This window comes from Lepisosteus platostomus, chromosome 7 (genome assembly GCF_059453375.1).
Source record: "Lepisosteus platostomus isolate fLepPlt1 chromosome 7, fLepPlt1.hap1, whole genome shotgun sequence".
NCBI classification, from domain to species: domain Eukaryota; kingdom Metazoa; phylum Chordata; class Actinopteri; order Semionotiformes; family Lepisosteidae; genus Lepisosteus; species Lepisosteus platostomus.
Window position 1 is genome coordinate 42,407,368 of NC_142617.1, and position 13,315 is coordinate 42,420,682.

At 37.1% G+C, this 13,315-nt stretch overlaps 1 long non-coding RNA gene across 1 annotated transcript in view; it reads right to left on the reverse strand.

The window, feature by feature from the left end:
• Nucleotides 1-13,315, reverse strand: part of LOC148658819 (uncharacterized) — an 85,465-nt gene that overhangs the window by 12,004 nt on the left and 60,146 nt on the right. Inside the window, exon 2 of the long non-coding RNA XR_015940575.1 lies at nt 4,773-4,857. This is a non-coding gene — a long non-coding RNA (uncharacterized LOC148658819). The remainder of the gene's footprint in view (nt 1-4,772; nt 4,858-13,315) is intronic.

The window sequence follows — 13,315 nt, forward strand, 5'->3', positions numbered from 1 at the left end:
AGGGGGTCGTTAATTACCACGTAAGAAGCATTAATGACTTGCTTCACCTCCATCTCTTTGGAGAAAGGTCACGCGAACAATATTTGCCATTAATCTTTCCAAATGTGGACACACAGAGGCCTATCTGGAAATATCATGCTATCCACTGGTCACCAAAAAAGGTGCTGAAATCTGAACACAACTGCTACTTCTCCTTACAAGGATAGTTTTAGCCCATTATGTGACACTGATTTGCTGCCCAATTCATAAAGAGGTGTTTCCCCCAGATATGTTTCACCATTTACAGAGAAGTAAGAATATTGAACATTTTGCGGAAGCCATGGTTTTTTCCTTAAGCACCTTGGGAAATCTAAACAAGTTACAACTACTGAACTACACATCTGGAAGCAACACACTTTATTACTTTAAAGAATCATTCATGAAATTGACAGACAACCCACCGCACATGAAACACTGTCCAGTCATAGCAATGGTAAAGATCACACTATATTTTACGTTCTGTTTTCTGTGTTGAGCTTACATACAGTTAATAATCATTAAACTTTCAAAAAAGGACTTTCACAATAGAGTCAATATAATGTCCCTAAACACACAATTTAATATAACCTTTCAGGGGTTAAGTGGTATCCTTTAGCAAAACACATTACAATGCACCTTTAGAAAGGAACAACCACCAGTTGCTTGCATTAGACATCAGCTGCACTGCCTTCCAAAAAAATTACAAATGATTAATAAGATTTAACTTCTTGAAAAGTACCAAATATTTTTTTACATAGTTTTATTTTTTGTACTGTGATTAATGGGCAGCATTTATTTCATTTTTAACATCAAGTTTTTTGGATTACAGCTCTTATCTCACAATTCCCTATCCATTATAAAACCAGAACTGAGTAAGGAAACCCGGAACACAGAATCCCATCGCACTTCTGTTTGATGTTTTATTAAATGTGATGATTGCGATATTAGTTTTATTAATGCTTCTCAAAATAAAAGCTCTTTTACACGTTCCAGCCAACCCTTGCCACAGGAAAGGAGAGTGTGTTCTAGCTTATCTGAGTGATTGCTATTGTGGCTTTTATTACATATTTAAGGTACCGTGATGCCGTCACAAGTCTTAAAAGCTACAGTGTCAACCTTTTCTTACACATTTTCATCTAGCCCTTTCCAGTGTGAGGTTGAGGTGGCTTGAAAAATTAGATTATTTTTCTTCTCCATCAGAATAAACAGTAGGACTAATAAACGAAAGAGCAAAAACCTAAGATCAACATCACCACTCCAAGTGGTACTGAGACAAAGAATTGCAAGGCTGGTTAAAACCTGTGTGTCACAAGCAAACCATATTTGATTAGTGAAGCAAATAAAATTGAAATTTAGGAGATGAAAACAATCCAGAGATATGTGATATGTAAGTTTAGTTACACAAGTATGGAAAAAAAAGACAGTGAACACCAAGCAGAAGAGATCATTGCTGTAATCTTCAGCGTGCTGATAGATGACGGGTATCAAAATATTTTTTTAAATAATTAATATAACATTAATAGTTCCACAGGAGTTTAATACATTTGGAATATCAAATAGTGAACAGAAATCAGAATTTTACTGAAGATTCCTACCATTATTACATTTTATATTTATAATTAATTCAGTTTTGATGGTACAAGTTCATTACTTAAACATGCATTATTCGTAATGAATTCATGGCAAAAAAAATATCCCTAAGCTCACGTCTATCAATCTGTGGGTCCAAATTGAGTACTCGGATGCAAGAACGAAAATGAAGCCCTATATGAGCATTTAGCAGTAAAACTGCTGTCTCTTCTATCTCCCAGAGCACCAGAGATGCATGCAACAGCACTGGATCAGATCCTGCTTGGTACATCATTTCTCAGTGTATTTGATTATCCTGCTGTTGTGTGCGAAACACAAAAGGTAGGGGGCACATCAAAAAAAGGTACCATTGCAATTCAGATAGAGAAATTGTTTGGAGGAAGCTGTCAGGAGATGCAACTCAGGGAGATGGCAGTAAATAAATTGATTAGATCGTCCCCAGTTGTAAAAGATGTCTGTGCACTCGGGATGAGGTGCAACGTCTTTTTAAAAAACTGATTGTCAAACAAACCACCAACCTTCAACCTATTAGACAGGCAGCTGGCAGATAGACGGATACCAGTCTTTTAATTATGCGCAGGATACAGACATAGTGTACACACTATATATAATAATACCATGTATGTTACATCATTGAATGTACAAGAACAACAGCATTACCTTTTGTTTAGATGAATAGCTCGGTGCTAAACGTAAAAAGAGAAATCACTGACAAATAAGTGCAATTATAAACAGAGGTTACTGCATTTAACAAATGAACAACCTTGTTTAAGATAAATGATACCAATACATATGTCTGCAACATATACTGCACATATGCTGCTGGTTAATTCCTTGTTAATCAGTTAGATAACTAAAAAGCACTGCTTCAGGAATCAAGCCCAAGGCTCTTTAAAGATGCGCATTCCCTGGTATGTGAAATTGTGTCCGCTTGGCCAGTTGCGAATGGCCAAGAGTTGAATTGTGACTCAAATGAAAGACAAGAACTGTAGTTTAATTTGTAGTCCAAGAGCATTCAGATAATGAATAGAATTTAGTAAATTTCACCTTGAATACAGATATGTTTTGCTTTGTCTCCTAGAAAGACCTAAGGGCCACTGCAGATTTTCCTGTCCTGCTTGAGAAGAAAGTTGAATCTTTAAATGAACGAAATTCAAACATATCACAGGTATTAAAAAAAACTCTGCTCTTTGTATTTTTTCCTAAAACTGCAGAAGACAAGTAAAAATGAATTATTCAAAATCATCTCCATGAGCAAAATACAAAAGGACTTTGCAATGTCGCATTGAAAACTCTACAGCACATGTACTGAATTGACGGGACCCACAGGCAAGCACCTGTTTCAAATGGGAATCCACCTGCAGGGCCTAATGAAGTCAATGCAGTTTTCAGAAAAGGGGATAAGAAAATTGTATGGATGACAGAAAGAAAATGCCATTCACCAAATGTCTTAAAACACTAACAAAGTGAAAACAAGATTTCATGTACTGTACTGCAGTGTTTACTCACCCAGATGTTTCTTCATTCACCTGATATGTGCAAAATGCACTATGAATGGTTGCATAAACATATTTTATTGATACAAGCAACAGCTTAAAACATTAAACTCCAAACTCCAATTGCAAATTACAAACCAATTTGCTGTTTGCCAGGAACTCACTGCTTCTACCCTGTGGAAATAAGCTTCCAAATACTAGATATGAAATGAGCATTCTGTGGCTGTATATTTAATACTGAGCTTCCACGTACTTCTGATTTGATTACATTATTAGTAGTATTGCTACTAGTGGCAATTGTAGTGCAGTGTAACTCTGGCTTTAACCACCAAAAAAGTGAAATGCAATTTATATTGACCAATAGAAACTTTTGTGACTTCAGGCCTTTTGTTTAAGACATACATCAGCTGGTCTAAAAGCCTTCATATTTCATTGCTGATGTGAAGAAAAAAGATTGGCAGTAAATAGTGAGAATACGAACACAGATACAGTTCAGCAGGCCAGGCAGCACAGCCCTTATCTAGAGGATCCAGTCTTGATTTCTTCAGGCGTGGGGTAGGACTGAAGATGGAAGAGATGGTGTATTTGTTAGGCAGCCAGCGGGATGTGAGCATGAGTTTTCAGTGCCAGAGCAGCAGTAGCCCACATTACATCAAAACCACTGTGAACTGTGAGAGTCATCTAAAAGATGTTGCTTCTTTTTAAATATAAAAGGCCTTCTAGAGACAATGACATGTACAGTATAATACCATTAATATCACAATTAGAAAACGTCACAGTACAAATACATAACAGGATTACTTTGATTGGATGCTTTTAAAATCGTGCTTACTAGGGTTCAGTCTGTTGTTCCCATGACGAAGGGATCTGAGCACCCTACCACATGACTCATTCCTGTTAACAGTGGAGCTGATGCCTCTGTGGCCTTAACTCTAAGTAGGGCACTCTAAGTTGTGCAGACAGATAATTGTATAACTGCAAAGGGCAACCTGTATTGCAAACAAATCATGCTGGAGAACACTACTGAAATTTCCATTCAGGAGTTCTAAAAAGAGAAAAACATTTGTACCAGGGGTGCATCCCAGAATTAGATAACTAAAGCCTTCATTGATCTAGGAAGTTACTTTATTGGAATATTTGCATTTTGCTTCTAGCCACAAGTTTGTGATTTTATTTCACTTACAAAATAAAACCGTTAAAGATCCAACATGTTAAGAGTTCAAATTAATCTTATTATTATTAAGTCAATGAAGGCTTTGATTGGTAACTGAGGCTACGGCTGGAATAAAAACAGGTGTGTGGGTCATCAGGTCCAGGATTGGCCTCTGCCTATGTGCAGTTGTGGGTCACATGATTTCAGAATAAAAACACCTGACTCTATCAGGTCCCTCAGTAACATATTGAATTTGAAGCAAAGATTCGACTGTGAAAAGCAAGGAGCTTTCAAAAAAACTCAGGGATAAAGATGTATAAAGGCACAAATCAGGACGAGGTTTTAAAAACATTTCAAAGGTCCTTAATATCTCTTGGGCATGGTGAACTTGATCATTAAAAAATGGAAGGAACCCAGACTGCCTAAATCAAGCTTTCCTTCCAAAGGGAGTAACAGGGCAGGGAAACTGGTTATTGGTGCCACTTTGAGGCAAATGGCAACTATGAAATACTTACAGAGTTTATAGAGTGGCTGAGATGGTAGAAAATGTCCAATGGTCAGCAATATCACAGTCACTCCACAAAGGGGGCTCATATGGAACTGAAAAAGATATCACAAATATATATCCACAACTCCCACATGCAGTTTAAAACAAAGCACCTATGTGTTACTGTAAACCGTAGCAAAAGGTTTGTGGTCAAACATTTTGGTCTAAATGCAAAATGTTAACTCCAGTGCAAACAACACAGAGTTTCACCCAGTCAACACCACCCCTACTGTCAAGCATGGTGGTGGCAGCATTAATTTCTTGTCCTTCTCATCATCAGAACTGAGAAATGTTTCAAGCCTTATGTGAACATTGATGGCGCATATAACTGTCCATAAGCAACTGAGCAAATCTGCAGAGAAATAGGGCAAGCATTGCACTAAGCAAATTTGTTAGACTTACCTAAGAAGACTTGTTACTGTATTTGCTGCTGAAGGTGCTTTCGGCACATATACAGTATTCACAGATTTGAATACTATGCAGTCAATACATTTCAGTTATTTCTTTTTAGTTTTTGCTGACATTGACAGTAACTTATTTTTCCATTAGAAGTATTCAGTTTTGACCATTCAGGTTTATATAAAGTATTTTACCTTAAAAAGAGCATATGCATCATTTTTTAATTTCAGAAAATTGGAAATCATAATACTTTTGGAAGGCAGTATATGTACACCAAACCCCACTTTTGCTGACACATGGATTGAGCCGATGACTCCCAGACTCCTCCAATGGCTATTTTTAGGTAACCCACCCTGCATTCTTTTCAGACAAAACAATGTTGACAAAAACACATTTGGACATACATGGGTATGTGTATATACTGTGTTTATATACAGTATATAGTTAATATGTCTGAGGCAGGGTCTTCAGAAAACAGATAGTTCATCTTTAAATATTGTGATTTGACTTTGAACAAAGTGACTTTTGAAGTGAAAGAAGCAGTTTCCCCTCTTTCAGTCTCTCTTTTTTTATTTTAATGCTCCCCGCTCTATCATGCAAATCCCCATTCAAATTATTAGAGTATTAGAGCCCTCAGCACTAATGTCAGAGAGACAAAATGAGATGGGGGACTTAAGCACCTAACGAACAATGAAATTTCAAAGCCCTGGGACAGGACAATTAAGCAGCAGGCTTAGCCAATGATGAAAATTTATTGCTATCTAATACATATTTCTATTTTCTGAACACTAACCAATTTGAATGTGATTAAGGGTGGGGGGGGAGGTGTTCATTAAAGTATAGCTAGTGAGGAGCTCTATATTGGAGTGCCTTTTGATGTTAAATTACAAATATGCATATGAAATGTTATTTATTGTCTTTTGGCTGAATATTATTTCTTTAGTTATTCTTAAATGGTTTTAACCCCGTTTACGCTGGGTGAATAGTAACGTCTTGAAAGAACCCATGCAAAATTTTTATGCCAATTTCTTACTGTCCCTTGCATTGCTTTAAAAATAAAAGTCTATTTTAAATGGATACTTTAATAATAAAATCATAGTGTCCATTTTACTCCATACCGTCACACAAATCATACAAAGGAGATAGGTATAGTATCTTTGTAGGACTTTGGACAAGCACAGCTACATAGCCTTATGTTTTGTGAACCAGTTCCTTGCTAATATCAGCTGTATAATATCACACTTACCTTCCTGGAAGTGTGGGAAACACCCACTGAACATTGCCAAAGGAGGTCAAATAAAGGTCAAATACTTTAAATGTAAATCCGCATGAATGCACCATACAGTACATCATGCATTTTGTAATACTTTAACAAATGTGAATGCTTAATTATTTTGGTTGCATAGCACATCACAATCAGTTGTCCTAAGGTCCATGAAGATAACTAAATAAAACAGAAAATGGCACTGATTTGTCTCTCTTTTGCACTCTCCTATTCATCTGCTTGCAGTGAAATGAGCTGCTGCTTCAAGGTTATCTATTAATATAATGTACCCACTTGCTACAAGTAGACATTTCCTAAAGTTCACCCATAAATATCAACAATATTGTCATATCTTTACTATGGTTTTTAGCATGCTTGGACAAACAACTGCACTCCTTTGACATGGTTTTCCACAGTTTATAATGGGCTCTGCAAACCCTTGTTGTGTTTTACCATGGCAGAAGCAATTCTCCAAAGCCTGTTCAGCTATACCAAAGCAATTTTGTTTTGGAGAAGAACCTTTCCATGAGAATAATTCAGAAATTCTGAATAATAAATGGTTTTGGGCTTGAAATGCAGACATTCTGCAAAACGAGAACAATGAAGTCCTTGTCAGTCACCTCACATTAATGTGTTACCGATTTGCTTTAATTTCAACAATAAGTACACTGGTGATATGCACATATATCTCTTTCACCATAAGGCAAGGGGTGTCTTCAGATTAATTCTCTTTAATAAATGCAGTCTCAGGCACAGTTTAACAGGGATAAAGGACATTTTCATTAACTTTCTTTATATTTAATGTTCAATTAGTCCTGGGTATAACTGGACACTAATAATATGGAAATAGGGCTGGAAATTAATGTTCCAAGAAAATCAGACACTAATATTCATATGTGTGTGTGTGCTGAACATACACAGACACTTATGTATAATCCTTATAAATATGTATATATTTTCACATATTCACAAATTTATTTTGGGATGTCTATGTAAATATGTTAGCACATATTATGTCTGCCTTTCCTTGTTTTTAAGATTATTTGAACATTAACTATTTTAAAATAAATATACAGTTTTTTTAATGATCTCAGTATGGGACAGTACATTTTTAATGAGTTTGGTTCAGTGTAGCCACCTTTGTGTCAGGATGGTAATTATGAGAATCGCACATACAGTACTTTCCTATGTGACTAACACCTGAATTGGGTCAAGTAGTGCTGTAGCTCTTTGCTGATCTGATTTGCTCTAGTGCAACCTCTTGGGCACCTGCCAATCCATAGACACTGCTGTGTCACAATCCAAAGACAAAAAGGCCAGCTAAGGCTGACCAGACCATGGTGGGGTTTGGTGCGCCCCAGCACCCTGAGAATCCCTGTGACTTTCTGAAATGACATTCCCCAGCTTTGAACCAGTGTTCACTGATCTGCACGGTTCAACCTGTCCTCCAACACAAGTGCCTTTCCCTCACTAGTCCATAGTTTGATGGCAAGTGTCTAAGACAAGGTCTAATATATGGTTGAAATACACACAGTAGCTGTATCATGGTCAAAAAACCAGGAATACTACATTTATGGACTATTTTGTCCAAATGGCTCTCTTTCATTTGTAATGTGTCTTGTGTATTTATGTTTTGAATCCTATCTATCCTGGAGTGTATTATGAGGGATAAACAGACTATCATTAACCTGGTATCAACCGAGTTCTACTAATGATTAATTAACGAGTTGCTAACAACAGCTAGATTGTCCTCCTGCGGAGGTCACTTACAACCCTGAAAATACAGTGTCACTCAAGCATACACACAATTCATGATAGGATGACTAAGAATAAAATAGGCCCCAGAAACACTGCCTGGGAGAAAACTGAACTGATCCCTCTTCTGTGATCGAATCTGGCTTCCTCTCAAAAATGTGGGCAGGCGTCCAGCAGTGAGTGGTAGAGCACAAGAACGAGACTGTGCAGGCCCAGAGTGCGGCACTTGACAGTTAAGGAGGCAGGTGAGGCAAGAGTTCCAAACCCACATCCTTTCGGATGCAATGTGAAAGTTTGAGGAGATGCAGGAAACTGCAAAAATAGAGCTGAAATACAGTATATAAGGAAAAGTCCTCCCAAAAGTCAGTCACCATTATGATATTTAGGAACATTATGTATATATTCTGAACTGGAAAAACCAGCAGATTCCCCCAGTGACCACAATGAAAAGTGATGGTTACATAGTGTACAAACTAGGATCGGTGATATCAGTCAACCAAGATATTATTTTTAGACATGTCCACCAGCTTAATCACTTGCAGCTCTAAAAGATGAAAACCTAAGAGGTGTCAGAACAAGTGGAGAATTCCACTTTTCTGCATAGACGGCTAGATATAATAAAGACGTTAGAGTGGGGAGCTGAAGATACACCGGAAAATCCAAAGCCAAAACTGTGTCTTTTTTTCTACTCTTGAGCGTAGGATTAACCCTTACATGTCTCTAGACGTAACTCTCTCTCCTTTCCTTGTTTAAATTTCAGCTCGGTTTTCATTGTCCCATTTTACAGTACCTAACATATTATCCTGTATTAATAAAGCATTAGTGCTTCTGAGCACAAATAGCAGACCAGGGTAAAATGTGATTTAATAATGATGCCTGTAATTATTTTTAATTGGGGAGGTATAAAGGGAAAGGAAAGGGGTTTACATCTTTAAGACACCTTTGTATCACTCCAGATGAATAATGCTGCAATTTAGCACGTAATTTCTCCTTGTGTTAAGAGAGGGCCAATTTTAACGTGATTACTAAGGGAGATGACTCGGTCTGATCAGGTAGTCCACCATTCTAATTTGTTGCCCTCTTTCCCTCTTCGTGCACTGAAAATTCCTAAGGGGTGGGAAGAGATAAAACAACTTCACAAACAGCTGATTATTTCCTTTCTACAGAAATAAAACGGCAAGAATCCTAATAATGAATTGGAATCAAATTGATGTCCTGGCAAACTGGAGAGCAATATCAACATTGCTCATTTGTCACTAAGTGGAAATGCCACATGTGGGCTGCTACATCTCGCTAAATGCGCCAAAAAATAGTAAGGAATGAAAAAAGACCAGCAAAATGCTTTGCAGGAAACAGGCCAAATAAAATCTGGGTAACAGAGTCGTTACTGTTCTTTTCTCAACCTGTACCAGAGAAGTATAGACTTGCAACAAGAGCACTAACAAATACTGTATATTCTGGATATATTAACAGCATGTTATTTCATAGTTTATAGGTATAATGTCTAGATGTACACAGTAAAGAATTAATTTATTTCTTAAGTTTAAGAATGATAGTATTAACATGTAGCTTGAGAGAAAACTTGATCTTGTAATTTTTCCAGCTGTCCCTTAAGGAGTAAGAAACTCCCTGCGCTTCCCAGATAAAGAAAGCGAGTGTGAAAGAACGTCATGTTTTTATACTGTATGTACAGAACTGTCAAATCTACTGTATTTCAGATGACAAAACTACCTAAAAATAGGCTGAGGCGTAATTACATGAAAGCAAACTGATCTTTTTGTATCTCCTCTCATAATACAGGGTCTGGAAATATTTAGCCTTCATTAACAACAAAAGTCGGTGTGATTTTTCTTTACTGCTAAGCACAACCTTTTTGCAATATAAATAATATTGCCATTTTTACATAGTCTTCTGTTTTATAATACACATTTTTTTAAAATCCAAGGAGTAAAAGCCTTACTTCTGGTCCTGTTCAGTGTTCAGAAGAATGCATGCAAGAAATAGTTAAGACAGATTCCAGTCTAATCACTGAATCTGGAAGCATTCTATAGCTCCCATAAATTCAGCAGTCTTTCTCAACTCCTTGTTTTTTCGGGCCCTTCTTTTGTGAGTGTGTGAGACTTAACATTCATGATTAAGGAGGTAATTTGCAGAATGCACTACTTGAATTTGACAGGCCAAGTGATACTATCAGTTTTACAATTAAGTAACAAAAGCAGATAACCTCAGAATTTTATACTTTACCACCAGCATTAATCGCCTTAAAATTGCACCCACTGTGCTTATAGATGAAAATATACTGCAGGGATTTATTTCCAATTAACATGCATACGAAGCAATTTAGACCAGAACAAGATGTTTTTGTTTGACTGCTTCCAGCTAATTTTTCTTCTGTTTTAACTGAATCCAACAAAAAAATGGAAGAAAAAGAAAGCCTATGGCTTTTGTCATTAGAATTTGTTTTCTCATACTTCGTCACAAAAAGCATATACAAACATAAAGCATGCCAAGAATCCATATGATCCAATATACACTATCACGCCATCTTTAATTCCATTCATTAGTTTCTTTCTGGAATGTGGATTTAATTTTAGGTTGTCTTTTGGCAAAGCCTGAGAAATCAAATTGAATTTGCAGAGCTCTTCAACACAACCTGCCTCTGCGTTGTCTGCATTTGCTCATTTAATTTTCCCCCCTTCTTTGCTCAATAAATCAACACAGATTACAAACAGTTAAGGATGGCTAATTAAAATGGAGCTCCAGTCACTGCCTCTCCCTCTCTGTAATGTCAGAGCAGCAGTTAAACAGAGAATATCTTGCAGAGGCAGTCTGAACTGACCAGAAAGTCATCTGAGATTGCAGAGGAGGTTTGACAGTCAGAACAAAAATGAGAAAACAAAATTCTGTTCCTCTCTAATATTTAAAAGATAAAAGTGTGATTATATGTCCTAAAAGGATTTTGTTTTAATTGTAATTCCTTAGATTCATTTTTCAGTGGTTTGTATTCGCATTTAGAAATGTACATTTCTGTTAATGCTCTGTGTCACAGCCACAAACACAGGAGGGTTCACACCCAGATAGACCTCTATACTGGTCACAGATCATTAGCACCAGGAGGCGAAAGGGCTCCGAGATGCAGAGATGTCGAACTGCATATTTTTATGATTGTGAGGATGCAAATGCATTTAACTCCAAAACTAGACTCTCTGGGGTCCATTCTCCAGCAGAATGGTAAATTGGTTCATAGGGTTAATCCTGACATTGTACAACCTTATCAATAAAACCGCTAGACTGCTAGCATTCAACCCCATTAAGTATCTCCTAAAGATTCTGAGGAGCCTGATTTCAGAAGAGTAGAACTCGCTATATACTGTACATTCATATACTTACAAATTTGAAAACCCAAGGGGTGAGGAAAAAGCAGAACTTAAGAAGAAACTGTTTCAGCACACACTGCCAATTGGGTCTGCTGCCATGTGCTGCCACATGTCTCCTTGTCCCCTATTCCTAAAGCTCATCCCTGACTGCAGCTCTTGAAAAGAGAGCAAATCCAGAACAGCGACTCGGGAAAGGGATCCTCCTCCTCCATCGCGCCCGCCACTCTTCAGTGCCAAGGCCTTTTTTTCTTCTCTTTCCAGAGACATAATTAAACAATTAGTCAGTTTCAATTAGCGCAAGCTTTTTCCTCTCTCCCGCCAACATGCCTTTATAAAAAAATTAATTAGTCAATTAGCCAATTAACATCTGAACAGGGCTTTGTATTAACAAGGCTTTTACAAGCTGCAGTAACCCTTCAGTAATGACACCACAGTCTGGCACTATCCAGGGATGCCAACACAGAAGTCCTCCTGTTTACAGTGTAACAAAACAGACACTTAAAAAATAAAAAAATGCTATAATATTATTATTATTACCATCACTGTGATGTCACTGGCCCAAATGCTTAAATTCTCAAAAGTAAAGTCTATCCGTATGGAAAACGTAATCCTTCATAATCAAACTTTCCATTGTATTTTAGTTTGAGGCAGGTGAGGGTCTTGCCTTTTAGACTAATATACAAGGCAGTATTGGGTGCTGTTACTTTGGCTCTTTTAGCAGAGAAAAAAATCTATTTCCTTACAATATTCAAAGAGTCTGCAAATCATTAAAACCTAAAAGGGCTCAGAATAAACATGAATCTTACGTTCACTGTAATAATAATCTAAATTATTTTTTCCTTTTACATAGATGGGTAAGTGTTGTTGATGTTGCTCACCAGCTTGATTAACTGATTCTTGTACATTGTTATTCCCAGAGTCCCATGAGCTGTGCTGCACAGCTCCTCTCATCCAGCTAAGCTGCAGACACAGGGGTTTACGAGCTGCAGAGAGGTCAAGAAGGGTTCCGTTCCAAAAGACCGCCAGTTTCAAACAAGCAACTCAAAATAGAGGAGGAAGGGAAAAAAGAAAATCTTTCATCACGAAGACAATGTTACTCTGGGCCGCTTCTAAGAGCAAGTAGCAGCCTGTTCTGTGACTCGTTCTCTATTAGAAAGAGCTGAAGGCTCCTTGAGAATGTTTATTTTGTCTTGCCGTCCTTCTAAACAGTACCTAAAAAGGGAACACAGCTGTTTATAGAATGCTTTCTGATTAATTCTGTTTCCTTTTCTGTTTTCCATGGAAACCTACTGCACTGTGCACAGCCAGAAACATTGTAGCAAGTGTTCCACATAGTGAAAAAACACTGAAAGAAGAATCAGCCTAATAATAACAAACAAAAGGCTCATTAAATTTCTAAAAAATTAATAAATAAATGTCCATCCATAAAAGTTTCACCAAAGTTAATGCATTATGAGCAATTAGGAGCTGTGTAAAACCATATGAAGAGCATGTATATCTATAACCATGGGATTTATGGGAAAATATTATATTTATGGGATAAATATTTATAACGGCACAATTGTATTTTTGTATGAAACGAGGGTATCCTAGTATTGCATTTAGCTACCCGAAATATCTGCCACATACCAAAATAAAAAGCATGGATCACTTCCTGAATTAAGCTGTATTCCATAGGTGGAATATGTAATGGCTGAGATCACAAATGCATTAGAC